The sequence below is a fragment of the Rhinoderma darwinii genome, unplaced genomic scaffold (genome assembly GCF_050947455.1).
Source record: "Rhinoderma darwinii isolate aRhiDar2 unplaced genomic scaffold, aRhiDar2.hap1 Scaffold_554, whole genome shotgun sequence".
Classification (NCBI taxonomy): Eukaryota; Metazoa; Chordata; class Amphibia; order Anura; family Rhinodermatidae; genus Rhinoderma; species Rhinoderma darwinii.
This window is the reverse complement of record NW_027464105.1, coordinates 141044-166263: the sequence shown is the minus strand read 5'-3', so window position 1 is coordinate 166263 and position 25220 is coordinate 141044. Positions and strand designations below refer to the sequence as shown.

The 25220-nt window shown below is 34.3% G+C and overlaps 29 non-coding genes across 29 annotated transcripts; all 29 read left to right on the top strand.

Moving 5' to 3' along the window:
- The first annotated feature begins 263 nt into the window (after positions 1-263).
- On the top strand, positions 264-345 carry TRNAS-GCU (transfer RNA serine (anticodon GCU)). Its single transcript has one exon. It is a non-coding gene; the product is annotated as a tRNA-Ser (tRNA).
- A 403-nt stretch (positions 346-748) lies between these two features.
- Positions 749-830, top strand: TRNAS-GCU (transfer RNA serine (anticodon GCU)). Its single transcript has one exon. It is a non-coding gene; the product is annotated as a tRNA-Ser (tRNA).
- Positions 831-1701: 871 nt separating this feature from the next.
- On the top strand, positions 1702-1783 carry TRNAS-GCU (transfer RNA serine (anticodon GCU)). Its single transcript has one exon. It is a non-coding gene; the product is annotated as a tRNA-Ser (tRNA).
- An 873-nt stretch (positions 1784-2656) lies between these two features.
- Positions 2657-2738, top strand: TRNAS-GCU (transfer RNA serine (anticodon GCU)). Its single transcript has one exon. It is a non-coding gene; the product is annotated as a tRNA-Ser (tRNA).
- A 403-nt stretch (positions 2739-3141) lies between these two features.
- On the top strand, positions 3142-3223 carry TRNAS-GCU (transfer RNA serine (anticodon GCU)). The gene has a single exon. It is a non-coding gene; the product is annotated as a tRNA-Ser (tRNA).
- Positions 3224-4119: 896 nt separating this feature from the next.
- TRNAS-GCU (transfer RNA serine (anticodon GCU)) lies at positions 4120-4201 on the top strand. The gene has a single exon. It is a non-coding gene; the product is annotated as a tRNA-Ser (tRNA).
- A 792-nt stretch (positions 4202-4993) lies between these two features.
- TRNAS-GCU (transfer RNA serine (anticodon GCU)) lies at positions 4994-5075 on the top strand. Its single transcript has one exon. It is a non-coding gene; the product is annotated as a tRNA-Ser (tRNA).
- Positions 5076-5478: 403 nt separating this feature from the next.
- On the top strand, positions 5479-5560 carry TRNAS-GCU (transfer RNA serine (anticodon GCU)). Its single transcript has one exon. It is a non-coding gene; the product is annotated as a tRNA-Ser (tRNA).
- Positions 5561-5962: 402 nt separating this feature from the next.
- TRNAS-GCU (transfer RNA serine (anticodon GCU)) lies at positions 5963-6044 on the top strand. The gene has a single exon. It is a non-coding gene; the product is annotated as a tRNA-Ser (tRNA).
- Positions 6045-6916: 872 nt separating this feature from the next.
- TRNAS-GCU (transfer RNA serine (anticodon GCU)) lies at positions 6917-6998 on the top strand. Its single transcript has one exon. It is a non-coding gene; the product is annotated as a tRNA-Ser (tRNA).
- An 884-nt stretch (positions 6999-7882) lies between these two features.
- Positions 7883-7964, top strand: TRNAS-GCU (transfer RNA serine (anticodon GCU)). Its single transcript has one exon. It is a non-coding gene; the product is annotated as a tRNA-Ser (tRNA).
- A 411-nt stretch (positions 7965-8375) lies between these two features.
- Positions 8376-8457, top strand: TRNAS-GCU (transfer RNA serine (anticodon GCU)). Its single transcript has one exon. It is a non-coding gene; the product is annotated as a tRNA-Ser (tRNA).
- An 872-nt stretch (positions 8458-9329) lies between these two features.
- Positions 9330-9411, top strand: TRNAS-GCU (transfer RNA serine (anticodon GCU)). Its single transcript has one exon. It is a non-coding gene; the product is annotated as a tRNA-Ser (tRNA).
- Positions 9412-9817: 406 nt separating this feature from the next.
- Positions 9818-9899, top strand: TRNAS-GCU (transfer RNA serine (anticodon GCU)). Its single transcript has one exon. It is a non-coding gene; the product is annotated as a tRNA-Ser (tRNA).
- Positions 9900-10302: 403 nt separating this feature from the next.
- Positions 10303-10384, top strand: TRNAS-GCU (transfer RNA serine (anticodon GCU)). Its single transcript has one exon. It is a non-coding gene; the product is annotated as a tRNA-Ser (tRNA).
- Positions 10385-10787: 403 nt separating this feature from the next.
- Positions 10788-10869, top strand: TRNAS-GCU (transfer RNA serine (anticodon GCU)). The gene has a single exon. It is a non-coding gene; the product is annotated as a tRNA-Ser (tRNA).
- Positions 10870-11742: 873 nt separating this feature from the next.
- TRNAS-GCU (transfer RNA serine (anticodon GCU)) lies at positions 11743-11824 on the top strand. The gene has a single exon. It is a non-coding gene; the product is annotated as a tRNA-Ser (tRNA).
- An 874-nt stretch (positions 11825-12698) lies between these two features.
- Positions 12699-12780, top strand: TRNAS-GCU (transfer RNA serine (anticodon GCU)). Its single transcript has one exon. It is a non-coding gene; the product is annotated as a tRNA-Ser (tRNA).
- Positions 12781-13653: 873 nt separating this feature from the next.
- On the top strand, positions 13654-13735 carry TRNAS-GCU (transfer RNA serine (anticodon GCU)). Its single transcript has one exon. It is a non-coding gene; the product is annotated as a tRNA-Ser (tRNA).
- Positions 13736-14138: 403 nt separating this feature from the next.
- Positions 14139-14220, top strand: TRNAS-GCU (transfer RNA serine (anticodon GCU)). Its single transcript has one exon. It is a non-coding gene; the product is annotated as a tRNA-Ser (tRNA).
- An 890-nt stretch (positions 14221-15110) lies between these two features.
- On the top strand, positions 15111-15192 carry TRNAS-GCU (transfer RNA serine (anticodon GCU)). Its single transcript has one exon. It is a non-coding gene; the product is annotated as a tRNA-Ser (tRNA).
- Positions 15193-16081: 889 nt separating this feature from the next.
- Positions 16082-16163, top strand: TRNAS-GCU (transfer RNA serine (anticodon GCU)). The gene has a single exon. It is a non-coding gene; the product is annotated as a tRNA-Ser (tRNA).
- An 872-nt stretch (positions 16164-17035) lies between these two features.
- On the top strand, positions 17036-17117 carry TRNAS-GCU (transfer RNA serine (anticodon GCU)). Its single transcript has one exon. It is a non-coding gene; the product is annotated as a tRNA-Ser (tRNA).
- Positions 17118-17990: 873 nt separating this feature from the next.
- Positions 17991-18072, top strand: TRNAS-GCU (transfer RNA serine (anticodon GCU)). Its single transcript has one exon. It is a non-coding gene; the product is annotated as a tRNA-Ser (tRNA).
- An 873-nt stretch (positions 18073-18945) lies between these two features.
- On the top strand, positions 18946-19027 carry TRNAS-GCU (transfer RNA serine (anticodon GCU)). Its single transcript has one exon. It is a non-coding gene; the product is annotated as a tRNA-Ser (tRNA).
- An 872-nt stretch (positions 19028-19899) lies between these two features.
- On the top strand, positions 19900-19981 carry TRNAS-GCU (transfer RNA serine (anticodon GCU)). Its single transcript has one exon. It is a non-coding gene; the product is annotated as a tRNA-Ser (tRNA).
- An 874-nt stretch (positions 19982-20855) lies between these two features.
- Positions 20856-20937, top strand: TRNAS-GCU (transfer RNA serine (anticodon GCU)). Its single transcript has one exon. It is a non-coding gene; the product is annotated as a tRNA-Ser (tRNA).
- Positions 20938-22296: 1359 nt separating this feature from the next.
- Positions 22297-22378, top strand: TRNAS-GCU (transfer RNA serine (anticodon GCU)). Its single transcript has one exon. It is a non-coding gene; the product is annotated as a tRNA-Ser (tRNA).
- Positions 22379-24725: 2347 nt separating this feature from the next.
- TRNAS-GCU (transfer RNA serine (anticodon GCU)) lies at positions 24726-24807 on the top strand. Its single transcript has one exon. It is a non-coding gene; the product is annotated as a tRNA-Ser (tRNA).
- The last annotated feature ends 413 nt before the right edge of the window (positions 24808-25220 follow it).

Sequence of the window (25220 nt, the reverse complement as noted above, 5' to 3'; positions counted from 1 at the left end):
AAAATGTTTGCATGGAACTATTACTACAAATGTTTTTTTTTGTAGATGTGTTCTAGTAGACCTATATATACACTCATCTAGTTCTTGCATGCCATTTAATGACATTTTTATAAACAAGAAAAGATTTGATTTTAAATAAGGGAAAAAAAATTTAGAATACATATTACTGACACTTCTCAAAATTTGTAAAACACTTTTTAGGGATCAGGTTTGGTTATAAAACAGCTGGAAACTAACCAAAGAAAAAAAAATGAAAATAAGTTGACGAGGTGGCCGAGTGGTTAAGGCGATGGACTGCTAATCCATTGTGCTCTGCATGCATGGGTTCAAATCCCATCCTCGTCGGGTGTTTTTGTAAATGACCCTTATTGTCTTCCAAAGCCCAAGATTGCAGGCAGGGCTAATACTGCCAAAACAGGTTGAAATTTGTTAAGCCGATTAGAGGAGCAGAACTCTAAAAACTTGTGTAAATGATAAACCTTCTAGAAAATGTTTGCATGGAACTATTACTACAAATGTTTTTTTTTGTAGATGTGTTCTAGTAGACCTATATATACACTCATCTAGTTCTTGCATGCCATTTAATGACATTTTTATAAACAAGAAAAGATTTGATTTTAAATAAGGGAAAAAAAATTTAGAATACATATTACTGACACTACTCAAAATTTGTAAAACACTTTTTAGGGATCAGGTTTGGTTATAAAACAGCTGGAAACTAACCAAAGAAAAAAAATGAAAATAAGTTGACGAGGTGGCCGAGTGGTTAAGGCGATGGACTGCTAATCCATTGTGCTCTGCATGCATGGGTTCAAATCCCATCCTCGTCGGGTGTTTTTGTAAATGACCCTTATTGTCTTCCAAAGCCCAAGATTGCAGGCAGGGCTAATACTGCCAAAACAGGTTGAAATTTGTTAAGCCGATTAGAGGAGCAGAACTCTAAAAACTTGTGTAAATGATAAACCTTCTAGAAAATGTTTGCATGGAACTATTACTACAAATGTTTTTTTTTGTAGATGTGTTCTAGTAGACCTATATATACACTCATCTAGTTCTTGCATGCCATTTAATGACATTTTTATAAACAAGAAAAGATTTGATTTTAAATAAGGGAAAATAAATTTAGAATACATATTACTGACACTTCTCAAAATTTGTAAAACACTTTTTAGGGATCAGGTTTGGTTATAAAACAGCTGGAAACTAACCAAAGAAAAAAATGAAAATAAGTTGACGAGGTGGCCGAGTGGTTAAGGCGATGGACTGCTAATCCATTGTGCTCTGCATCCCATCCTCGTCGGGTGTTTTTGTAAATGACCCTTATTGTCTTCCAAAGCCCAAGATTGCAGGCAGGGCTAATACTGCCAAAACAGGTTGAAATTTGTTAAGCCGATTAGAGGAGCAGAACTCTAAAAACTTGTGTAAATGATAAACCTTCTAGAAAATGTTTGCATGGAACTATTACTACAAATGTTTTTTTTGTAGATGTGTTCTAGTAGACCTATATATACACTCATCTAGTTCTTGCATGCCATTTAATGACATTTTTATAAACAAGAAAAGATTTGATTTTAAATAAGGGAAAATAAATTTAGAATACATATTACTGACACTTCTCAAAATTTGTAAAACACTTTTTAGGGATCAGGTTTGGTTATAAAACAGCTGGAAACTAACCAAAGAAAAAAATGAAAATAAGTTGACGAGGTGGCCGAGTGGTTAAGGCGATGGACTGCTAATCCATTGTGCTCTGCATGCATGGGTTCAAATCCCATCCTCGTCAGGTGTTTTTGGAAATGACCCTTATTGTCTTCCAAAGCCCAAGATTGCAGGCAGGGCTAATACTGCCAAAACAGGTTGAAATTTGTTAAGCCGATTAGAGGAGCAGAACTCTAAAAACTTGTGTAAATGATAAACCTTCTAGAAAATGTTTGCATGGAACTATTACTACAAATGTTTTTTTTGTAGATGTGTTCTAGTAGACCTATATATACACTCATCTAGTTCTTGCATGCCATTTAATGACATTTTTATAAACAAGAATAGATTTGATTTTAAATAAGGGAAAATAAATTTAGAATACATATTACTGACACTTCTCATAATTTGTAAAACACTTTTTAGGGATCAGGTTTGGTTATAAAACAGCTGGAAACTAACCAAAGAAAAAAATGAAAATAATTTGACGAGGTGGCCGAGTGGTTAAGGCGATGGACTGCTAATCCATTGTGCTCTGCATCCCATCCTCGTCGGGTGTTTTTGTAAATGACCATTATTGTCTTCCAAAGCCCAAGATTGCAGGCAGGGCTAATACTGCCAAAACAGGTTGAAATTTGTTAAGCCGATTAGAGGAGCAGAACTCTAAAAACTTGCGTAAATGATAAACCTTCTAGAAAATGTTTGCATGGAACTATTACTACAAATGTTTTTTTTTGTAGATGTGTTCTAGTAGACCTATATATACACTCATCTAGTTCTTGCATGCCATTTAATGACATTTTTATAAACAAGAAAAGATTTGATTTTAAATAAGGGAAAAAAAATTTAGAATACATATTACTGACACTTCTCAAAATTTGTAAAACACTTTTTAGGGATCAGGTTTGGTTATAAAACAGCTGGAAACTAACCAAAGAAAAAAAAATGAAAATAAGTTGACGAGGTGGCCGAGTGGTTAAGGCGATGGACTGCTAATCCATTGTGCTCTGCATGCATGGGTTCAAATCCCATCCTCGTCGGGTGTTTTTGTAAATGACCCTTATTGTCTTCCAAAGCCCAAGATTGCAGGCAGGGCTAATACTGCCAAAACAGGTTGAAATTTGTTAAGCCGATTAGAGGAGCAGAACTCTAAAAACTTGTGTAAATGATAAACCTTCTAGAAAATGTTTGCATGGAACTATTACTACAAATGTTTTTTTTTGTAGATGTGTTCTAGTAGACCTATATATACACTCATCTAGTTCTTGCATGCCATTTAATGACATTTTTATAAACAAGAAAAGATTTGATTTTAAATAAGGGAAAAAAAATTTAGAATACATATTACTGACACTACTCAAAATTTGTAAAACACTTTTTAGGGATCAGGTTTGGTTATAAAACAGCTGGAAACTAACCAAAGAAAAAAAATGAAAATAAGTTGACGAGGTGGCCGAGTGGTTAAGGCGATGGACTGCTAATCCATTGTGCTCTGCATGCATGGGTTCAAATCCCATCCTCGTCGGGTGTTTTTGTAAATGACCCTTATTGTCTTCCAAAGCCCAAGATTGCAGGCAGGGCTAATACTGCCAAAACAGGTTGAAATTTGTTAAGCCGATTAGAGGAGCAGAACTCTAAAAACTTGTGTAAATGATAAACCTTCTAGAAAATGTTTGCATGGAACTATTACTACAAATGTTTTTCTTTGTAGATGTGTTCTAGTAGACCTATATATACACTCATCTAGTTCTTGCATGCCATTTAATGACATTTTTATAAACAAGAATAGATTTGATTTTAAATAAGGGAAAATACATTTAGAATACATATTACTGACACTTCTCAAAATTTGTAAAACACTTTTTAGGGATCAGGTTTGGTTATAAAACAGCTGGAAACTAACCAAAGAAAAAAAAAATGAAAATAAGTTGATGAGGTGGCCGAGTGGTTAAGGCGATAGACTGCTAATCCATTGTGCTCTGCATGCATGGGTTCAAATCCCATCCTTGTTGGGTGTTTTTGTAAATGACCCTTATTGTCTTCCAAAGCCCAAGATTGCAGGCAGGGCTAATACTGCCAAAACAGGTTGAAATTTGTTAAGCCGATTAGAGGAGCAGAACTCTAAAAACTTGTGTAAATGATAAACCTTCTAGAAAATGTTTGCATGGAACTATTACTACAAATGTTTTTTTTTGTAGATGTGTTCTAGTAGACCTATATATACACTCATCTAGTTCTTGCATGCCATTTAATGACATTTTTATAAACAAGAAAAGATTTGATTTTAAATAAGGGAAAATAAATTTAGAATACATATTACTGACACTTCTCAAAATTTGTAAAACACTTTTTAGGGATCAGGTTTGGTTATAAAACAGCTGGAAACTAACCAAAGAAAAAAAATGAAATTGAAAATAAGTTGACGAGGTGGCCGAGTGGTTAAGGCGATGGACTGCTAATCCATTGTGCTCTGCATGCATGGGTTCAAATCCCATCCTCGTCGGGTGTTTTTGTAAATGACCATTATTGTCTTCCAAAGCCCAAGATTGCAGGCAGGGCTAATACTGCCAAAACAGGTTGAAATTTGTTAAGCCGATTAGAGGAGCAGAACTCATATACACTCATCTAGTTCTTGCATGCCATTTAATGACATTTTTATAAACAAGAAAAGATTTGATTTTAAATAAGGGAAAAAAAATTTAGAATACATATTACTGACACTTCTCAAAATTTGTAAAACACTTTTTAGGGATCAGGTTTGGTTATAAAACAGCTGGAAACTAACCAAAGAAAAAAAATGAAAATAAGTTGACGTGGTGGCCGAGTGGTTAAGGCGATAGACTGCTAATCCATTGTGCTCTGCATGCATGGGTTCAAATCCCATCCTCGTTGGGTGTTTTTGTAAATGACCATTATTGTCTTCCAAAGCCCAAGATTGCAGGCAGGGCTAATACTGCCAAAACAGGTTGAAATTTGTTAAGCCGATTAGAGGAGCAGAACTCTAAAAACTTGTGTAAATGATAAACCTTCTAGAAAATGTTTGCATGGAACTATTACTACAAATGTTTTTTTTTGTAGATGTGTTCTAGTAGACCTATATATACACTCATCTAGTTCTTGCATGCCATTTAATGACATTTTTATAAACAAGAAAAGATTTGATTTTAAATAAGGGAAAAAAAATTTAGAATACATATTACTGACACTTCTCAAAATTTGTAAAACACTTTTTAGAGATCAGGTTTGGTTATAAAACAGCTGGAAACTAACCAAAGAAAAAAAATGAAAATAAGTTGACGAGGTGGCCGAGTGGTTAAGGCGATAGACTGCTAATCCATTGTGCTCTGCATGCATGGGTTCAAATCCCATCCTCGTCGGGTGTTTTTGTAAATGACCATTATTGTCTTCCAAAGCCCAAGATTGCAGGCAGGGCTAATACTGCCAAAACAGGTTGAAATTTGTTAAGCCGATTAGAGGAGCAGAACTCTAAAAACTTGTGTAAATGATAAACCTTCTAGAAAATGTTTGCATGGAACTATTACTACAAATGTTTTTTTTTGTAGATGTGTTCTAGTAGACCTATATATACACTCATCTAGTTCTTGCATGCCATTTAATGACATTTTTATAAACAAGAAAAGATTTGATTTTAAATAAGGGAAAAAAAATTTAGAATACATATTACTGACACTTCTCAAAATTTGTAAAACACTTTTTAGGGATCAGGTTTGGTTATAAAACAGCTGGAAACTAACCAAAGAAAAAAAATGAAAATAAGTTGACGAGGTGGCCGAGTGGTTAAGGCGATAGACTGCTAATCCATTGTGCTCTGCATGCATGGGTTCAAATCCCATCCTCGTTGGGTGTTTTTGTAAATGACCCTTATTGTCTTCCAAAGCCCAAGATTGCAGGCAGGGCTAATACTGCCAAAACAGGTTGAAATTTGTTAAGCCGATTAGAGGAGCAGAACTCTAAAAACTTGTGTAAATGATAAACCTTCTAGAAAATGTTTGCATGGAACTATTACTACAAATGTTTTTTTTTGTAGATGTGTTCTAGTAGACCTATATATACACTCATCTAGTTCTTGCATGCCATTTAATGACATTTTTATAAACAAGAAAAGATTTGATTTTAAATAAGGGAAAATAAATTTAGAATACATATTACTGACACTTCTCAAAATTTGTAAAACACTTTTTAGGGATCAGGTTTGGTTATAAAACAGCTGGAAACTAACCAAAGAAAAAAATGAAAATAAGTTGACGAGGTGGCCGAGTGGTTAAGGCGATGGACTGCTAATCCATTGTGCTCTGCATGCATGGGTTCAAATCCCATCCTCGTCAGGTGTTTTTGGAAATGACCCTTATTGTCTTCCAAAGCCCAAGATTGCAGGCAGGGCTAATACTGCCAAAACAGGTTGAAATTTGTTAAGCCGATTAGAGGAGCAGAACTCTAAAAACTTGTGTAAATGATAAACCTTCTAGAAAATGTTTGCATGGAACTATTACTACAAATGTTTTTTTTGTAGATGTGTTCTAGTAGACCTATATATACACTCATCTAGTTCTTGCATGCCATTTAATGACATTTTTATAAACAAGAATAGATTTGATTTTAAATAAGGGAAAATAAATTTAGAATACATATTACTGACACTTCTCAAAATTTGTAAAACACTTTTTAGGGATCAGGTTTGGTTATAAAACAGCTGGAAACTAACCAAAGAAAAAAATGAAAATAAGTTGACGAGGTGGCCGAGTGGTTAAGGCGATGGACTGCTAATCCATTGTGCTCTGCATCCCATCCTCGTCGGGTGTTTTTGTAAATGACCATTATTGTCTTCCAAAGCCCAAGATTGCAGGCAGGGCTAATACTGCCAAAACAGGTTGAAATTTGTTAAGCCGATTAGAGGAGCAGAACTCTAAAAACTTGTGTAAATGATAAACCTTCTAGAAAATGTTTGCATGGAACTATTACTACAAATGTTTTTTTTTGTAGATGTGTTCTAGTAGACCTATATATACACTCATCTAGTTCTTGCATGCCATTTAATGACATTTTTATAAACAAGAAAAGATTTGATTTTAAATAAGGGAAAAAAAAATTAGAATACATATTACTGACACTTCTCAAAATTTGTAAAACACTTTTTAGGGATCAGGTTTGGTTATAAAACAGCTGGAAACTAACCAAAGAAAAAAAATGAAAATAAGTTGATGAGGTGGCCGAGTGGTTAAGGCGATGGACTGCTAATCCATTGTGCTCTGCATGCATGGGTTCAAATCCCATCCTCGTCGGGTGTTTTTGTAAATGACCATTATTGTCTTCCAAAGCCCAAGATTGCAGGCAGGGCTAATACTGCCAAAACAGGTTGAAATTTGTTAAGCCGATTAGAGGAGCAGAACTCTAAAAACTTGTGTAAATGATAAACCTTCTAGAAAATGTTTGCATGGAACTATTACTACAAATGTTTTTTTTTGTAGATGTGTTCTAGTAGACCTATATATACACTCATCTAGTTTTTGCATGCCATTTAATGACATTTTTATAAACAAGAAAAGATTTGATTTTAAATAAGGGAAAAAAAATTTAGAATACATATTACTGACACTTCTCAAAATTTGTAAAACACTTTTTAGAGATCAGGTTTGGTTATAAAACAGCTGGAAACTAACCAAAGAAAAAAAATGAAAATAAGTTGACGAGGTGGCCGAGTGGTTAAGGCGATAGACTGTCCATTGTGCTCTGCATGCATGGGTTCAAATCCCATCCTCGTCGGGTGTTTTTGTAAATGACCATTATTGTCTTCCAAAGCCCAAGATTGCAGGCAGGGCTAATACTGCCAAAACAGGTTGAAATTTGTTAAGCCGATTAGAGGAGCAGAACTCTAAAAACTTGTGTAAATGATAAACCTTCTAGAAAATGTTTGCATGGAACTATTACTACAAATGTTTTTTTTTGTAGATGTGTTCTAGTAGACCTATATATACACTCATCTAGTTCTTGCATGCCATTTAATGACATTTTTATAAACAAGAAAAGATTTGATTTTAAATAAGGGAAAAAAAATTTAGAATACATATTACTGACACTTCTCAAAATTTGTAAAACACTTTTTAGGGATCAGGTTTGGTTATAAAACAGCTGGAAACTAACCAAAGAAAAAAAATGAAAATAAGTTGACGAGGTGGCCGAGTGGTTAAGGCGATAGACTGCTAATCCATTGTGCTCTGCATGCATGGGTTCAAATCCCATCCTCGTTGGGTGTTTTTGTAAATGACCCTTATTGTCTTCCAAAGCCCAAGATTGCAGGCAGGGCTAATACTGCCAAAACAGGTTGAAATTTGTTAAGCCGATTAGAGGAGCAGAACTCTAAAAACTTGTGTAAATGATAAACCTTCTAGAAAATGTTTGCATGGAACTATTACTACAAATGTTTTTTTTTGTAGATGTGTTCTAGTAGACCTATATATACACTCATCTAGTTCTTGCATGCCATTTAATGACATTTTTATAAACAAGAAAAGATTTGATTTTAAATAAGGGAAAATAAATTTAGAATACATATTACTGACACTTCTCAAAATTTGTAAAACACTTTTTAGGGATCAGGTTTGGTTATAAAACAGCTGGAAACTAACCAAAGAAAAAAATGAAAAAAATGAAAATAAGTTGACGAGGTGGCCGAGTGGTTAAGGTGATGGACTGCTAATCCATTGTGCTCTGCATGCATGGGTTCAAATCCCATCCTCGTCAGGTGTTTTTGGAAATGACCCTTATTGTCTTCCAAAGCCCAAGATTGCAGGCAGGGCTAATACTGCCAAAACAGGTTGAAATTTGTTAAGCCGATTAGAGGAGCAGAACTCTAAAAACTTGTGTAAATGATAAACCTTCTAGAAAATGTTTGCATGGAACTATTACTACAAATGTTTTTTTTGTAGATGTGTTCTAGTAGACCTATATATACACTCATCTAGTTCTTGCATGCCATTTAATGACATTTTTATAAACAAGAATAGATTTGATTTTAAATAAGGGAAAATAAATTTAGAATACATATTACTGACACTTCTCAAAATTTGTAAAACACTTTTTAGGGATCAGGTTTGGTTATAAAACAGCTGGAAACTAACCAAAGAAAAAAATGAAAATAAGTTGACGAGGTGGCCGAGTGGTTAAGGCGATGGACTGCTAATCCATTGTGCTCTGCATCCCATCCTCGTCGGGTGTTTTTGTAAATGACCATTATTGTCTTCCAAAGCCCAAGATTGCAGGCAGGGCTAATACTGCCAAAACAGGTTGAAATTTGTTAAGCCGATTAGAGGAGCAGAACTCTAAAAACTTGTGTAAATGATAAACCTTCTAGAAAATGTTTGCATGGAACTATTACTACAAATGTTTTTTTTTGTAGATGTGTTCTAGTAGACCTATATATACACTCATCTAGTTCTTGCATGCCATTTAATGACATTTTTATAAACAAGAAAAGATTTGATTTTAAATAAGGGAAAAAAAATTTAGAATACATATTACTGACACTTCTCAAAATTTGTAAAACACTTTTTAGGGATCAGGTTTGGTTATAAAACAGCTGGAAACTAACCAAAGAAAAAAAATGAAAATAAGTTGACGAGGTGGCCGAGTGGTTAAGGCGATGGACTGCTAATCCATTGTGCTCTGCATGCATGGGTTCAAATCCCATCCTCGTCGGGTGTTTTTGTAAATGACCCTTATTGTCTTCCAAAGCCCAAGATTGCAGGCAGGGCTAATACTGCCAAAACAGGTTGAAATTTGTTAAGCCGATTAGAGGAGCAGAACTCTAAAAACTTGTGTAAATGATAAACCTTCTAGAAAATGTTTGCATGGAACTATTACTACAAATGTTTTTTTTTGTAGATGTGTTCTAGTAGACCTATATATACACTCATCTAGTTCTTGCATGCCATTTAATGACATTTTTATAAACAAGAATAGATTTGATTTTAAATAAGGGAAAATACATTTAGAATACATATTACTGACACTTCTCAAAATTTGTAAAACACTTTTTAGGGATCAGGTTTGGTTATAAAACAGCTGGAAACTAACCAAAGAAAAAAAAAAATGAAAATAAGTTGACGAGGTGGCCGAGTGGTTAAGGCGATAGACTGCTAATCCATTGTGCTCTGCATGCATGGGTTCAAATCCCATCCTTGTCGGGTGTTTTTGTAAATGACCCTTATTGTCTTCCAAAGCCCAAGATTGCAGGCAGGGCTAATACTGCCAAAACAGGTTGAAATTTGTTAAGCCGATTAGAGGAGCAGAACTCTAAAAACTTGTGTAAATGATAAACCTTCTAGAAAATGTTTGCATGGAACTATTACTACAAATGTTTTTTTTTGTAGATGTGTTCTAGTAGACCTATATATACACTCATCTAGTTCTTGCATGCCATTTAATGACATTTTTATAAACAAGAAAAGATTTGATTTTAAATAAGGGAAAAAAAATTTAGAATACATATTACTGACACTTCTCAACATTTGTAAAACACTTTTTAGGGATCAGGTTTGGTTATAAAACAGCTGGAAACTAACCAAAGAAAAAAAATGAAAATAAGTTGACGAGGTGGCCGAGTGGTTAAGGCGATAGACTGCTAATCCATTGTGCTCTGCATGCATGGGTTCAAATCCCATCCTCGTTGGGTGTTTTTGTAAATGACCCTTATTGTCTTCCAAAGCCCAAGATTGCAGGCAGGGCTAATACTGCCAAAACAGGTTGAAATTTGTTAAGCCGATTAGAGGAGCAGAACTCTAAAAACTTGTGTAAATGATAAACCTTCTAGAAAATGTTTGCATGGAACTATTACTACAAATGTTTTTTTTTGTAGATGTGTTCTAGTAGACCTATATATACACTCATCTAGTTTTTGCATGCCATTTAATGACATTTTTATAAACAAGAAAAGATTTGATTTTAAATAAGGGAAAAAAAATTTAGAATACATATTACTGACACTTCTCAAAATTTGTAAAACACTTTTTAGGGATCAGGTTTGGTTATAAAACAGCTGGAAACTAACCAAAGAAAAAAAATGAAAATAAGTTGACGAGGTGGCCGAGTGGTTAAGGCGATGGACTGCTAATCCATTGTGCTCTGCATGCATGGGTTCAAATCCCATCCTCGTCGGGTGTTTTTGTAAATGACCCTTATAGTCTTCCAAAGCCCAAGATTGCAGGCAGGGCTAATAATGCCAAAACAGGTTGAAATTTGTTAAGCCGATTAGAGGAGCAGAACTCTAAAAACTTGTGTAAATGATAAACCTTCTAGAAAATGTTTGCATGGAACTATTACTACAAATGTTTTTTTTTGTAGATGTGTTCTAGTAGACCTATATATACACTCATCTAGTTCTTGCATGCCATTTAATGACATTTTTATAAACAAGAAAAGATTTGATTTTAAATAAGGGAAAATAAATTTAGAATACATATTACTGACACTTCTCAAAATTTGTAAAACACTTTTTAGGGATCAGGTTTGGTTATAAAACAGCTGGAAACTAACCAAAGAAAAAAATGAAAATAAGTTGACGAGGTGGCCGAGTGGTTAAGGCGATGGACTGCTAATCCATTGTGCTCTGCATCCCATCCTCGTCGGGTGTTTTTGTAAATGACCCTTATTGTCTTCCAAAGCCCAAGATTGCAGGCAGGGCTAATACTGCCAAAACAGGTTGAAATTTGTTAAGCCGATTAGAGGAGCAGAACTCTAAAAACTTGTGTAAATGATAAACCTTCTAGAAAATGTTTGCATGGAACTATTACTACAAATGTTTTTTTTTGTAGATGTGTTCTAGTAGACCTATATATACACTCATCTAGTTCTTGCATGCCATTTAATGGCATTTTTATAAACAAGAAAAGATTTGATTTTAAATAAGGGAAAAAAAATTTAGAATACATATTACTGACACTTCTCAAAATTTGTAAAACACTTTTTAGGGATCAGGTTTGGTTATAAAACAGCTGGAAACTAACCAAAGAAAAAAAATGAAAATAAGTTGACGAGGTGGCCGAGTGGTTAAGGCGATGGACTGCTAATCCATTGTGCTCTGCATGCATGGGTTCAAATCCCATCCTCGTCGGGTGTTTTTGTAAATGACCCTTATAGTCTTCCAAAGCCCAAGATTGCAGGCAGGGCTAATAATGCCAAAACAGGTTGAAATTTGTTAAGCCGATTAGAGGAGCAGAACTCTAAAAACTTGTGTAAATGATAAACCTTCTAGAAAATGTTTGCATGGAACTATTACTACAAATGTTTTTTTTTGTAGATGTGTTCTAGTAGACCTATATATACACTCATCTAGTTCTTGCATGCCATTTAATGACATTTTTATAAACAAGAAAAGATTTGATTTTAAATAAGGGAAAATAAATTTAGAATACATATTACTGACACTTCTCAAAATTTGTAAAACACTTTTTAGGGATCAGGTTTGGTTATAAAACAGCTGGAAACTAACCAAAGAAAAAAATGAAAATAAGTTGACGAGGTGGCCGAGTGGTTAAGGCGATGGACTGCTAATCCATTGTGCTCTGCATCCCATCCTCGTCGGGTGTTTTTGTAAATGACCCTTATTGTCTTCCAAAGCCCAAGATTGCAGGCAGGGCTAATACTGCCAAAACAGGTTGAAATTTGTTAAGCCGATTAGAGGAGCAGAACTCTAAAAACTTGTGTAAATGATAAACCTTCTAGAAAATGTTTGCATGGAACTATTACTACAAATGTTTTTTTTTGTACATGTGTTCTAGTAGACCTATATATACACTCATCTAGTTCTTGCATGCCATTTAATGGCATTTTTATAAACAAGAAAAGATTTGATTTTAAATAAGGGAAAAAAAATTTAGAATACATATTACTGACACTTCTCAAAATTTGTAAAACACTTTTTAGGGATCAGGTTTTGTTATAAAACAGCTGGAAACTAACCAAAGAAAAAAAAATGAAAATAAGTTGACGAGGTGGCCGAGTGGTTAAGGCGATGGACTGCTAATCCATTGTGCTCTGCATGCATGGGTTCAAATCCCATCCTTGTCGGGTGTTTTTGTAAATGACCCTTATTGTCTTCCAAAGCCCAAGATTGCAGGCAGGGCTAATACTGCCAAAACAGGTTGAAATTTGTTAAGCCGATTAGAGGAGCAGAACTCTAAAAACTTGTGTAAATGATAAACCTTCTAGAAAATGTTTGCATGGAACTATTACTACAAATGTTTTTTTTTGTAGATGTGTTCTAGTAGACCTATATATACACTCATCTAGTTCTTGCATGCCATTTAATGACATTTTTATAAACAAGAAAAGATTTGATTTTAAATAAGGGAAAATAAATTTAGAATACATATTACTGACACTTCTCAAAATTTGTAAAACACTTTTTAGGGATCAGGTTTGGTTATAAAACAGCTGGAAACTAACCAAAGAAAAAAATGAAAATAATTTGACGAGGTGGCCGAGTGGTTAAGGCGATGGACTGCTAATCCATTGTGCTCTGCATCCCATCCTCGTCGGGTGTTTTTGTAAATGACCATTATTGTCTTCCAAAGCCCAAGATTGCAGGCAGGGCTAATACTGCCAAAACAGGTTGAAATTTGTTAAGCCGATTAGAGGAGCAGAACTCTAAAAACTTGCGTAAATGATAAACCTTCTAGAAAATGTTTGCATGGAACTATTACTACAAATGTTTTTTTTTGTAGATGTGTTCTAGTAGACCTATATATACACTCATCTAGTTCTTGCATGCCATTTAATGACATTTTTATAAACAAGAAAAGATTTGATTTTAAATAAGGGAAAAAAAATTTAGAATACATATTACTGACACTTCTCAAAATTTGTAAAACACTTTTTAGGGATCAGGTTTGGTTATAAAACAGCTGGAAACTAACCAAAGAAAAAAAATGAAAATAAGTTGACGAGGTGGCCGAGTGGTTAAGGCGATGGACTGCTAATCCATTGTGCTCTGCATGCATGGGTTCAAATCCCATCCTCGTCGGGTGTTTTTGTAAATGACCCTTATTGTCTTCCAAAGCCCAAGATTGCAGGCAGGGCTAATACTGCCAAAACAGGTTGAAATTTGTTAAGCCGATTAGAGGAGCAGAACTCTAAAAACTTGTGTAAATGATAAACCTTCTAGAAAATGTTTGCATGGAACTATTACTACAAATGTTTTTTTTTGTAGATGTGTTCTAGTAGACCTATATATACACTCATCTAGTTCTTGCATGCCATTTAATGACATTTTTATAAACAAGAAAAGATTTGATTTTAAATAAGGGAAAAAAAATTTAGAATACATATTACTGACACTACTCAAAATTTGTAAAACACTTTTTAGGGATCAGGTTTGGTTATAAAACAGCTGGAAACTAACCAAAGAAAAAAAATGAAAATAAGTTGACGAGGTGGCCGAGTGGTTAAGGCGATGGACTGCTAATCCATTGTGCTCTGCATGCATGGGTTCAAATCCCGTCCTCGTCGGGTGTTTTTGTAAATGACCCTTATTGTCTTCCAAAGCCCAAGATTGCAGGCAGGGCTAATACTGCCAAAACAGGTTGAAATTTGTTAAGCCGATTAGAGGAGCAGAACTCTAAAAACTTGTGTAAATGATAAACCTTCTAGAAAATGTTTGCATGGAACTATTACTACAAATGTTTTTTTTTGTAGATGTGTTCTAGTAGACCTATATATACACTCATCTAGTTCTTGCATGCCATTTAATGACATTTTTATAAACAAGAATAGATTTGATTTTAAATAAGGGAAAATACATTTAGAATACATATTACTGACACTTCTCAAAATTTGTAAAACACTTTTTAGGGATCAGGTTTGGTTATAAAACAGCTGGAAACTAACCAAAGAAAAAAAAAATGAAAATAAGTTGACGAGGAGGCCGAGTGGTTAAGGCGATGGACAGCTAATCCATTGTGCTCTGCATGCATGGCTTCAAATCCCATCCTTGTCGGGTGTTTTTGTAAATGACCCTTATTGTCTTCCAAAGCCCAAGATTGCAGGCAGGGCTAATACTGCCAAAACAGGTTGAAATTTGTTAAGCCGATTAGAGGAGCAGAACTCTAAAAACTTGTGTAAATGATAAACCTTCTAGAAAATGTTTGCATGGAACTATTACTACAAATGTTTTTTTTTGTAGATGTGTTCTAGTAGACCTATATATACACTCATCTAGTTCTTGCATGCCATTTAATGACATTTTTATAAACAAGAAAAGATTTGATTTTAAATAAGGGAAAAAAAATTTAGAATACATATTACTGACACTTCTCAAAATTTGTAAAACACTTTTTAGGGATCAGGTTTGGTTATAAAACAGCTGGAAACTAACCAAAGAAAAAAAATGAAAATAAGTTGACGAGGTGGCCGAGTGGTTAAGGCGATAGACTGCTAATCCATTGTGCTCTGCATGCATGGGTTCAAATCCCATCCTCGTCGGGTGTTTTTGTAAATGACCATTATTGTCTTCCAAAGCCCAAGATTGCAGGCAGGGCTAATACTGCCAAAACAGGTTGAAATTTGTTAAGCCGATTAGAGGAGCAGAACTCTAAAAACTTGTGTAAATGATAAACCTTCTAGAAAATGTTTGCATGGAACTATTACTACAAATGTTTTTTTTTGTAGATGTGTTCTAGTAGACCTATATATACACTCATCTAGTTCTTGCATGCCATTTAATGACATTTTTATAAACAAGAAAAGATTTGATTTTAAATAAGGGAAAAAAAATTTAGAATACATATTACTGACACTTCTCAAAATTTGTAAAACACTTTTTAGGGATCAGGTTTGGTTATAAAACAGCTGGAAACTAACCAAAGAAAAAAAATGAAAATAAGTTGACGAGGTGGCCGAGTGGTTAAGGCGATAGACTGCTAATCCATTGTGCTCTGCATGAATGGGTTCAAATCCCATCCTCGTTGGGTGTTTTTGTAAATGACCCTTATTGTCTTCCAAAGCCCAAGATTGCAGGCAGGGCTAATACTGCCAAAACAGGTTGAAATTTGTTAAGCCGATTAGCGGAGCAGAACTCTAAAAACTTGTGTAAATGATAAACCTTCTAGAAAATGTTTGCATGGAACTATTACTACAAATGTTTTTTTTTGTAGATGTGTTCTAGTAGACCTATATATACACTCATCTAGTTCTTGCATGCCATTTAATGACATTTTTATAAACAAGAAAAGATTTGATTTTAAATAAGGGAAAAAAAAATTAGAATACATATTACTGACACTTCTCAAAATTTGTAAAACACTTTTTAGGGATCAGGTTTGGTTATAAAACAGCTGGAAACTAACCAAAGAAAAAAAAATGAAAATAAGTTGACGAGGTGGCCGAGTGGTTAAGGCGATGGACTGCTAATCCATTGTGCTCTGCATGCATGGGTTCAAATCCCATCCTCGTCAGGTGTTTTTGGAAATGACCCTTATTGTCTTCCAAAGCCCAAGATTGCAGGCAGGGCTAATAATGCCAAAACAGGTTGAAATTTGTTAAGCCGATTAGAGGAGCAGAACTCTAAAAACTTGTGTAAATGATAAACCTTCTAGAAAATGTTTGCATGGAACTATTACTACAAATGTTTTTTTTGTAGATGTGTTCTAGTAGACCTATATATACACTCATCTAGTTCTTGCATGCCATTTAATGACATTTTTATAAACAAGAATAGATTTGATTTTAAATAAGGGAAAATAAATTTAGAATACATATTACTGACACTTCTCAAAATTTGTAAAACACTTTTTAGGGATCAGGTTTGGTTATAAAACAGCTGGAAACTAACCAAAGAAAAAAATGAAAATAATTTGACGAGGTGGCCGAGTGGTTAAGGCGATGGACTGCTAATCCATTGTGCTCTGCATCCCATCCTCGTCGGGTGTTTTTGTAAATGACCATTATTGTCTTCCAAAGCCCAAGATTGCAGGCAGGGCTAATACTGCCAAAACAGGTTGAAATTTGTTAAGCCGATTAGAGGAGCAGAACTCTAAAAACTTGTGTAAATGATAAACCTTCTAGAAAATGTTTGCATGGAACTATTACTACAAATGTTTTTTTTTGTAGATGTGTTCTAGTAGACCTATATATACACTCATCTAGTTCTTGCATGCCATTTAATGACATTTTTATAAACAAGAAAAGATTTGATTTTAAATAAGGGAAAAAAAAATTAGAATACATATTACTGACACTTCTCAAAATTTGTAAAACACTTTTTAGGGATCAGGTTTGGTTATAAAACAGCTGGAAACTAACCAAAGAAAAAAAATGAAAATAAGTTGACGAGGTGGCCGAGTGGTTAAGGCGATGGACTGCTAATCCATTGTGCTCTGCATGCATGGGTTCAAATCCCATCCTCGTCAGGTGTTTTTGGAAATGACCCTTATTGTCTTCCAAAGCCCAAGATTGCAGGCAGGGCTAATAATGCCAAAACAGGTTGAAATTTGTTAAGCCGATTAGAGGAGCAGAACTCTAAAAACTTGTGTAAATGATAAACCTTCTAGAAAATGTTTGCATGGAACTATTACTACAAATGTTTTTTTTTGTAGATGTGTTCTAGTAGACCTATATATACACTCATCTAGTTCTTGCATGCCATTTAATGACATTTTTATAAACAAGAATAGATTTGATTTTAAATAAGGGAAAATAAATTTAGAATACATATTACTGACACTTCTCAAAATTTGTAAAACACTTTTTAGGGATCAGGTTTGGTTATAAAACAGCTGGAAACTAACCAAAGAAAAAAATGAAAATAATTTGACGAGGTGGCCGAGTGGTTAAGGCGATGGACTGCTAATCCATTGTGCTCTGCATCCCATCCTCGTCGGGTGTTTTTGTAAATGACCATTATTGTCTTCCAAAGCCCAAGATTGCAGGCAGGGCTAATACTGCCAAAACAGGTTGAAATTTGTTAAGCCGATTAGAGGAGCAGAACTCTAAAAACTTGTGTAAATGATAAACCTTCTAGAAAATGTTTGCATGGAACTATTACTACAAATGTTTTTTTTTGTAGATGTGTTCTAGTAGACCTATATATACACTCATCTAGTTCTTGCATGCCATTTAATGACATTTTTATAAACAAGAAAAGATTTGATTTTAAATAAGGGAAAAAAAAATTAGAATACATATTACTGACACTTCTCAAAATTTGTAAAACACTTTTTAGGGATCAGGTTTGGTTATAAAACAGCTGGAAACTAACCAAAGAAAAAAAATGAAAATAAGTTGACGAGGTGGCCGAGTGGTTAAGGCGATGGACTGCTAATCCATTGTGCTCTGCATGCATGGGTTCAAATCCCATCCTCGTCAGGTGTTTTTGGAAATGACCCTTATTGTCTTCCAAAGCCCAAGATTGCAGGCAGGGCTAATAATGCCAAAACAGGTTGAAATTTGTTAAGCCGATTAGAGGAGCAGAACTCTAAAAACTTGTGTAAATGATAAACCTTCTAGAAAATGTTTGCATGGAACTATTACTACAAATGTTTTTTTTTGTAGATGTGTTCTAGTAGACCTATATATACACTCATCTAGTTCTTGCATGCCATTTAATGACATTTTTATAAACAAGAATAGATTTGATTTTAAATAAGGGAAAATAAATTTAGAATACATATTACTGACACTTCTCAAAATTTGTAAAACACTTTTTAGGGATCAGGTTTGGTTATAAAACAGCTGGAAACTAACCAAAGAAAAAAATGAAAATAATTTGACGAGGTGGCCGAGTGGTTAAGGCGATGGACTGCTAATCCATTGTGCTCTGCATCCCATCCTCGTCGGGTGTTTTTGTAAATGACCATTATTGTCTTCCAAAGCCCAAGATTGCAGGCAGGGCTAATACTGCCAAAACAGGTTGAAATTTGTTAAGCCGATTAGAGGAGCAGAACTCTAAAAACTTGTGTAAATGATAAACCTTCTAGAAAATGTTTGCATGGAACTATTACTACAAATGTTTTTTTTTGTAGATGTGTTCTAGTAGACCTATATATACACTCATCTAGTTCTTGCATGCCATTTAATGACATTTTTATAAACAAGAAAAGATTTGATTTTAAATAAGGGAAAAAAAAATTAGAATACATATTACTGACACTTCTCAAAATTTGTAAAACACTTTTTAGGGATCAGGTTTGGTTATAAAACAGCTGGAAACTAACCAAAGAAAAAAAATGAAAATAAGTTGACGAGGTGGCCGAGTGGTTAAGGCGATGGACTGCTAATCCATTGTGCTCTGCATGCATGGGTTCAAATCCCATCCTCGTCAGGTGTTTTTGGAAATGACCCTTATTGTCTTCCAAAGCCCAAGATTGCAGGCAGGGCTAATAATGCCAAAACAGGTTGAAATTTGTTAAGCCGATTAGAGGAGCAGAACTCTAAAAACTTGTGTAAATGATAAACCTTCTAGAAAATGTTTGCATGGAACTATTACTACAAATGTTTTTTTTGTAGATGTGTTCTAGTAGACCTATATATACACTCATCTAGTTCTTGCATGCCATTTAATGACATTTTTATAAACAAGAATAGATTTGATTTTAAATAAGGGAAAATAAATTTAGAATACATATTACTGACACTTCTCAAAATTTGTAAAACACTTTTTAGGGATCAGGTTTGGTTATAAAACAGCTGGAAACTAACCAAAGAAAAAAATGAAAATAATTTGACGAGGTGGCCGAGTGGTTAAGGCGATGGACTGCTAATCCATTGTGCTCTGCATCCCATCCTCGTCGGGTGTTTTTGTAAATGACCATTATTGTCTTCCAAAGCCCAAGATTGCAGGCAGGGCTAATACTGCCAAAACAGGTTGAAATTTGTTAAGCCGATTAGAGGAGCAGAACTCTAAAAACTTGTGTAAATGATAAACCTTCTAGAAAATGTTTGCATGGAACTATTACTACAAATGTTTTTTTTTGTAGATGTGTTCTAGTAGACCTATATATACACTCATCTAGTTCTTGCATGCCATTTAATGACATTTTTATAAACAAGAAAAGATTTGATTTTAAATAAGGGAAAAAAAAATTAGAATACATATTACTGACACTTCTCAAAATTTGTAAAACACTTTTTAGGGATCAGGTTTGGTTATAAAACAGCTGGAAACTAACCAAAGAAAAAAAATGAAAATAAGTTGACGAGGTGGCCGAGTGGTTAAGGCGATGGACTGCTAATCCATTGTGCTCTGCATGCATGGGTTCAAATCCCATCCTCGTCAGGTGTTTTTGGAAATGACCCTTATTGTCTTCCAAAGCCCAAGATTGCAGGCAGGGCTAATAATGCCAAAACAGGTTGAAATTTGTTAAGCCGATTAGAGGAGCAGAACTCTAAAAACTTGTGTAAATGATAAACCTTCTAGAAAATGTTTGCATGGAACTATTACTACAAATGTTTTTTTTTGTAGATGTGTTCTAGTAGACCTATATATACACTCATCTAGTTCTTGCATGCCATTTAATGACATTTTTATAAACAAGAATAGATTTGATTTTAAATAAGGGAAAATAAATTTAGAATACATATTACTGACACTTCTCAAAATTTGTAAAACACTTTTTAGGGATCAGGTTTGGTTATAAAACAGCTGGAAACTAACCAAAGAAAAAAATGAAAATAATTTGACGAGGTGGCCGAGTGGTTAAGGCGATGGACTGCTAATCCATTGTGCTCTGCATCCCATCCTCGTCGGGTGTTTTTGTAAATGACCATTATTGTCTTCCAAAGCCCAAGATTGCAGGCAGGGCTAATACTGCCAAAACAGGTTGAAATTTGTTAAGCCGATTAGAGGAGCAGAACTCTAAAAACTTGTGTAAATGATAAACCTTCTAGAAAATGTTTGCATGGAACTATTACTACAAATGTTTTTTTTTGTAGATGTGTTCTAGTAGACCTATATATACACTCATCTAGTTCTTGCATGCCATTTAATGACATTTTTATAAACAAGAAAAGATTTGATTTTAAATAAGGGAAAAAAAATTTAGAATACATATTACTGACACTTCTCAAAATTTGTAAAACACTTTTTAGGGATCAGGTTTGGTTATAAAACAGCTGGAAACTAACCAAAGAAAAAAAAATGAAAATAAGTTGACGAGGTGGCCGAGTGGTTAAGGCGATGGACTGCTAATCCATTGTGCTCTGCATGCATGGGTTCAAATCCCATCCTCGTCGGGTGTTTTTGTAAATGACCCTTATTGTCTTCCAAAGCCCAAGATTGCAGGCAGGGCTAATACTGCCAAAACAGGTTGAAATTTGTTAAGCCGATTAGAGGAGCAGAACTCTAAAAACTTGTGTAAATGATAAACCTTCTAGAAAATGTTTGCATGGAACTATTACTACAAATGTTTTTTTTTGTAGATGTGTTCTAGTAGACCTATATATACACTCATCTAGTTCTTGCATGCCATTTAATGACATTTTTATAAACAAGAATAGATTTGATTTTAAATAAGGGAAAATACATTTAGAATACATATTACTGACACTTCTCAAAATTTGTAAAACACTTTTTAGGGATCAGGTTTGGTTATAAAACAGCTGGAAACTAACCAAAGAAAAAAAAAATGAAAATAAGTTGACGAGGAGGCCGAGTGGTTAAGGCGATGGACAGCTAATCCATTGTGCTCTGCATGCATGGCTTCAAATCCCATCCTTGTCGGGTGTTTTTGTAAATGACCCTTATTGTCTTCCAAAGCCCAAGATTGCAGGCAGGGCTAATACTGCCAAAACAGGTTGAAATTTGTTAAGCCGATTAGAGGAGCAGAACTCTAAAAACTTGTGTAAATGATAAACCTTCTAGAAAATGTTTGCATGGAACTATTACTACAAATGTTTTTTTTGTAGATGTGTTCTAGTAGACCTATATATACACTCATCTAGTTCTTGCATGCCATTTAATGACATTTTTATAAACAAGAATAGATTTGATTTTAAATAAGGGAAAATAAATTTAGAATACATATTACTGACACTTCTCAAAATTTGTAAAACACTTTTTAGGGATCAGGTTTGGTTATAAAACAGCTGGAAACTAACCAAAGAAAAAAATGAAAATAATTTGACGAGGTGGCCGAGTGGTTAAGGCGATGGACTGCTAATCCATTGTGCTCTGCATCCCATCCTCGTCGGGTGTTTTTGTAAATGACCATTATTGTCTTCCAAAGCCCAAGATTGCAGGCAGGGCTAATACTGCCAAAACAGGTTGAAATTTGTTAAGCCGATTAGAGGAGCAGAACTCTAAAAACTTGTGTAAATGATAAACCTTCTAGAAAATGTTTGCATGGAACTATTACTACAAATGTTTTTTTTTGTAGATGTGTTCTAGTAGACCTATATATACACTCATCTAGTTCTTGCATGCCATTTAATGACATTTTTATAAACAAGAAAAGATTTGATTTTAAATAAGGGAAAAAAAATTTAGAATACATATTACTGACACTTCTCAAAATTTGTAAAACACTTTTTAGGGATCAGGTTTGGTTATAAAACAGCTGGAAACTAACCAAAGAAAAAAAATGAAAATAAGTTGACGAGGTGGCCGAGTGGTTAAGGCGATAGACTGCTAATCCATTGTGCTCTGCATGCATGGGTTCAAATCCCATCCTCGTTGGGTGTTTTTGTAAATGACCCTTATTGTCTTCCAAAGCCCAAGATTGCAGGCAGGGCTAATACTGCCAAAACAGGTTGAAATTTGTTAAGCCGATTAGAGGAGCAGAACTCTAAAAACTTGTGTAAATGATAAACCTTCTAGAAAATGTTTGCATGGAACTATTACTACAAATGTTTTTTTTTGTAGATGTGTTCTAGTAGACCTATATATACACTCATCTAGTTCTTGCATGCCATTTAATGACATTTTTATAAACAAGAAAAGATTTGATTTTAAATAAGGGAAAAAAAAATTAGAATACATATTACTGACACTTCTCAAAATTTGTAAAACACTTTTTAGGGATCAGGTTTGGTTATAAAACAGCTGGAAACTAACCAAAGAAAAAAAAATGAAAATAAGTTGACGAGGTGGCCGGGTGGTTAAGGCGATAGACTGCTAATCCATTGTGCTCTGCATGCATGGGTTCAAATCCCATCCTCGTCGGGTGTTTTTGTAAATGACCCTTATTGTCTTCCAAAGCCCAAGATTGCAGGCAGGGCTAATACTGCCAAAACAGGTTGAAATTTGTTAAGCCGATTAGAGGAGCAGAACTCTAAAAACTTGTGTAAATGATAAACCTTCTAGAAAATGTTTGCATGGAACTATTACTACAAATGTTTTTTTTTGTAGATGTGTTCTAGTAGACCTATATATACACTCATCTAGTTCTTGCATGCCATTTAATGACATTTTTATAAACAAGAATAGATTTGATTTTAAATAAGGGAAAATACATTTAGAATACATATTACTGACACTTCTCAAAATTTGTAAAACACTTTTTAGGGATCAGGTTTGGTTATAAAACAGCTGGAAACTAACCAAAGAAAAAAAAAATGAAAATAAGTTGACGAGGTGGCCGAGTGGTTAAGGCGATGGACAGCTAATCCATTGTGCTCTGCATGCATGGCTTCAAATCCCATCCTTGTCGGGTGTTTTTGTAAATGACCCTTATTGTCTTCCAAAGCCCAAGATTGCAGGCAGGGCTAATACTGCCAAAACAGGTTGAAATTTGTTAAGCCGATTAGAGGAGCAGAACTCTAAAAACTTGTGTAAATGATAAACCTTCTAGAAAATGTTTGCATGGAACTATTACTACAAATGTTTTTTTTTGTAGATGTGTTCTAGTAGACCTATATATACACTCATCTAGTTCTTGCATGCCATTTAATGACATTTTTATAAACAAGAATAGATTTGATTTTAAATAAGGGAAAATACATTTAGAATACATATTACTGACACTTCTCAAAATTTGTAAAACACTTTTTAGGGATCAGGTTTGGTTATAAAACAGCTGGAAACTAACCAAAGAAAAAAAAAATGAAAATAAGTTGACGAGGTGGCCGAGTGGTTAAGGCGATGGACAGCTAATCCATTGTGCTCTGCATGCATGGCTTCAAATCCCATCCTTGTCGGGTGTTTTTGTAAATGACCCTTATTGTCTTCCAAAGCCCAAGATTGCAGGCAGGGCTAATACTGCCAAAACAGGTTGAAATTTGTTAAGCCGATTAGAGGAGCAGAACTCTAAAAACTTGTGTAAATGATAAACCTTCTAGAAAATGTTTGCATGGAACTATTACTACAAATGTTTTTTTTTGTAGATGTGTTCTAGTAGACCTATATATACACTCATCTAGTTCTTGCATGCCATTTAATGACATTTTTATAAACAAGAAAAGATTTGATTTTAAATAAGGGAAAAAAAATTTAGAATACATATTACTGACACTTCTCAAAATTTGTAAAACACTTTTTAGGGATCAGGTTTGGTTATAAAACAGCTGGAAACTAACCAAAGAAAAAAAATGAAAATAAGTTGACGAGGTGGCCGAGTGGTTAAGGCGATAGACTGCTAATCCATTGTGCTCTGCATGCATGGCTTCAAATCCCATCCTTGTCGGGTGTTTTTGTAAATGACCCTTATTGTCTTCCAAAGCCCAAGATTGCAGGCAGGGCTAATACTGCCAAAACAGGTTGAAATTTGTTAAGCCGATTAGAGGAGCAGAACTCTAAAAACTTGTGTAAATGATAAACCTTCTAGAAAATGTTTGCATGGAACTATTACTACAAATGTTTTTTTTTGTAGATGTGTTCTAGTAGACCTATATATACACTCATCTAGTTCTTGCATGCCATTTAATGACATTTTTATAAACAAGAAAAGATTTGATTTTAAATAAGGGAAAAAAATTTAGAATACATATTACTGACACTTCTCAAAATTTGTAAAACACTTTTTAGGGATCAGGTTTGGTTATAAAACAGCTGGAAACTAACCAAAGAAAAAAAATGAAAATAAGTTGACGAGGTGGCCGAGTGGTTAAGGCGATAGACTGCTAATCCATTGTGCTCTGCATGCATGGGTTCAAATCCCATCCTCGTCGGGTGTTTTTGTAAATGACCATTATTGTCTTCCAAAGCCCAAGATTGCAGGCAGGGCTAATACTGCCAAAACAGGTTGAAATTTGTTAAGCCGATTAGAGGAGCAGAACTCTAAAAACTTGTGTAAATGATAAACCTTCTAGAAAATGTTTGCATGGAACTATTACTACAAATGTTTTTTTTTGTAGATGTGTTCTAGTAGACCTATATATACACTCATCTAGTTCTTGCATGCCATTTAATGACATTTTTATAAACAAGAAAAGATTTGATTTTAAATAAGGGAAAAAAAATTTAGAATACATATTACTGACACTTCTCAAAATTTGTAAAACACTTTTTAGGGATCAGGTTTGGTTATAAAACAGCTGGAAACTAACCAAAGAAAAAAAATGAAAATAAGTTGACGAGGTGG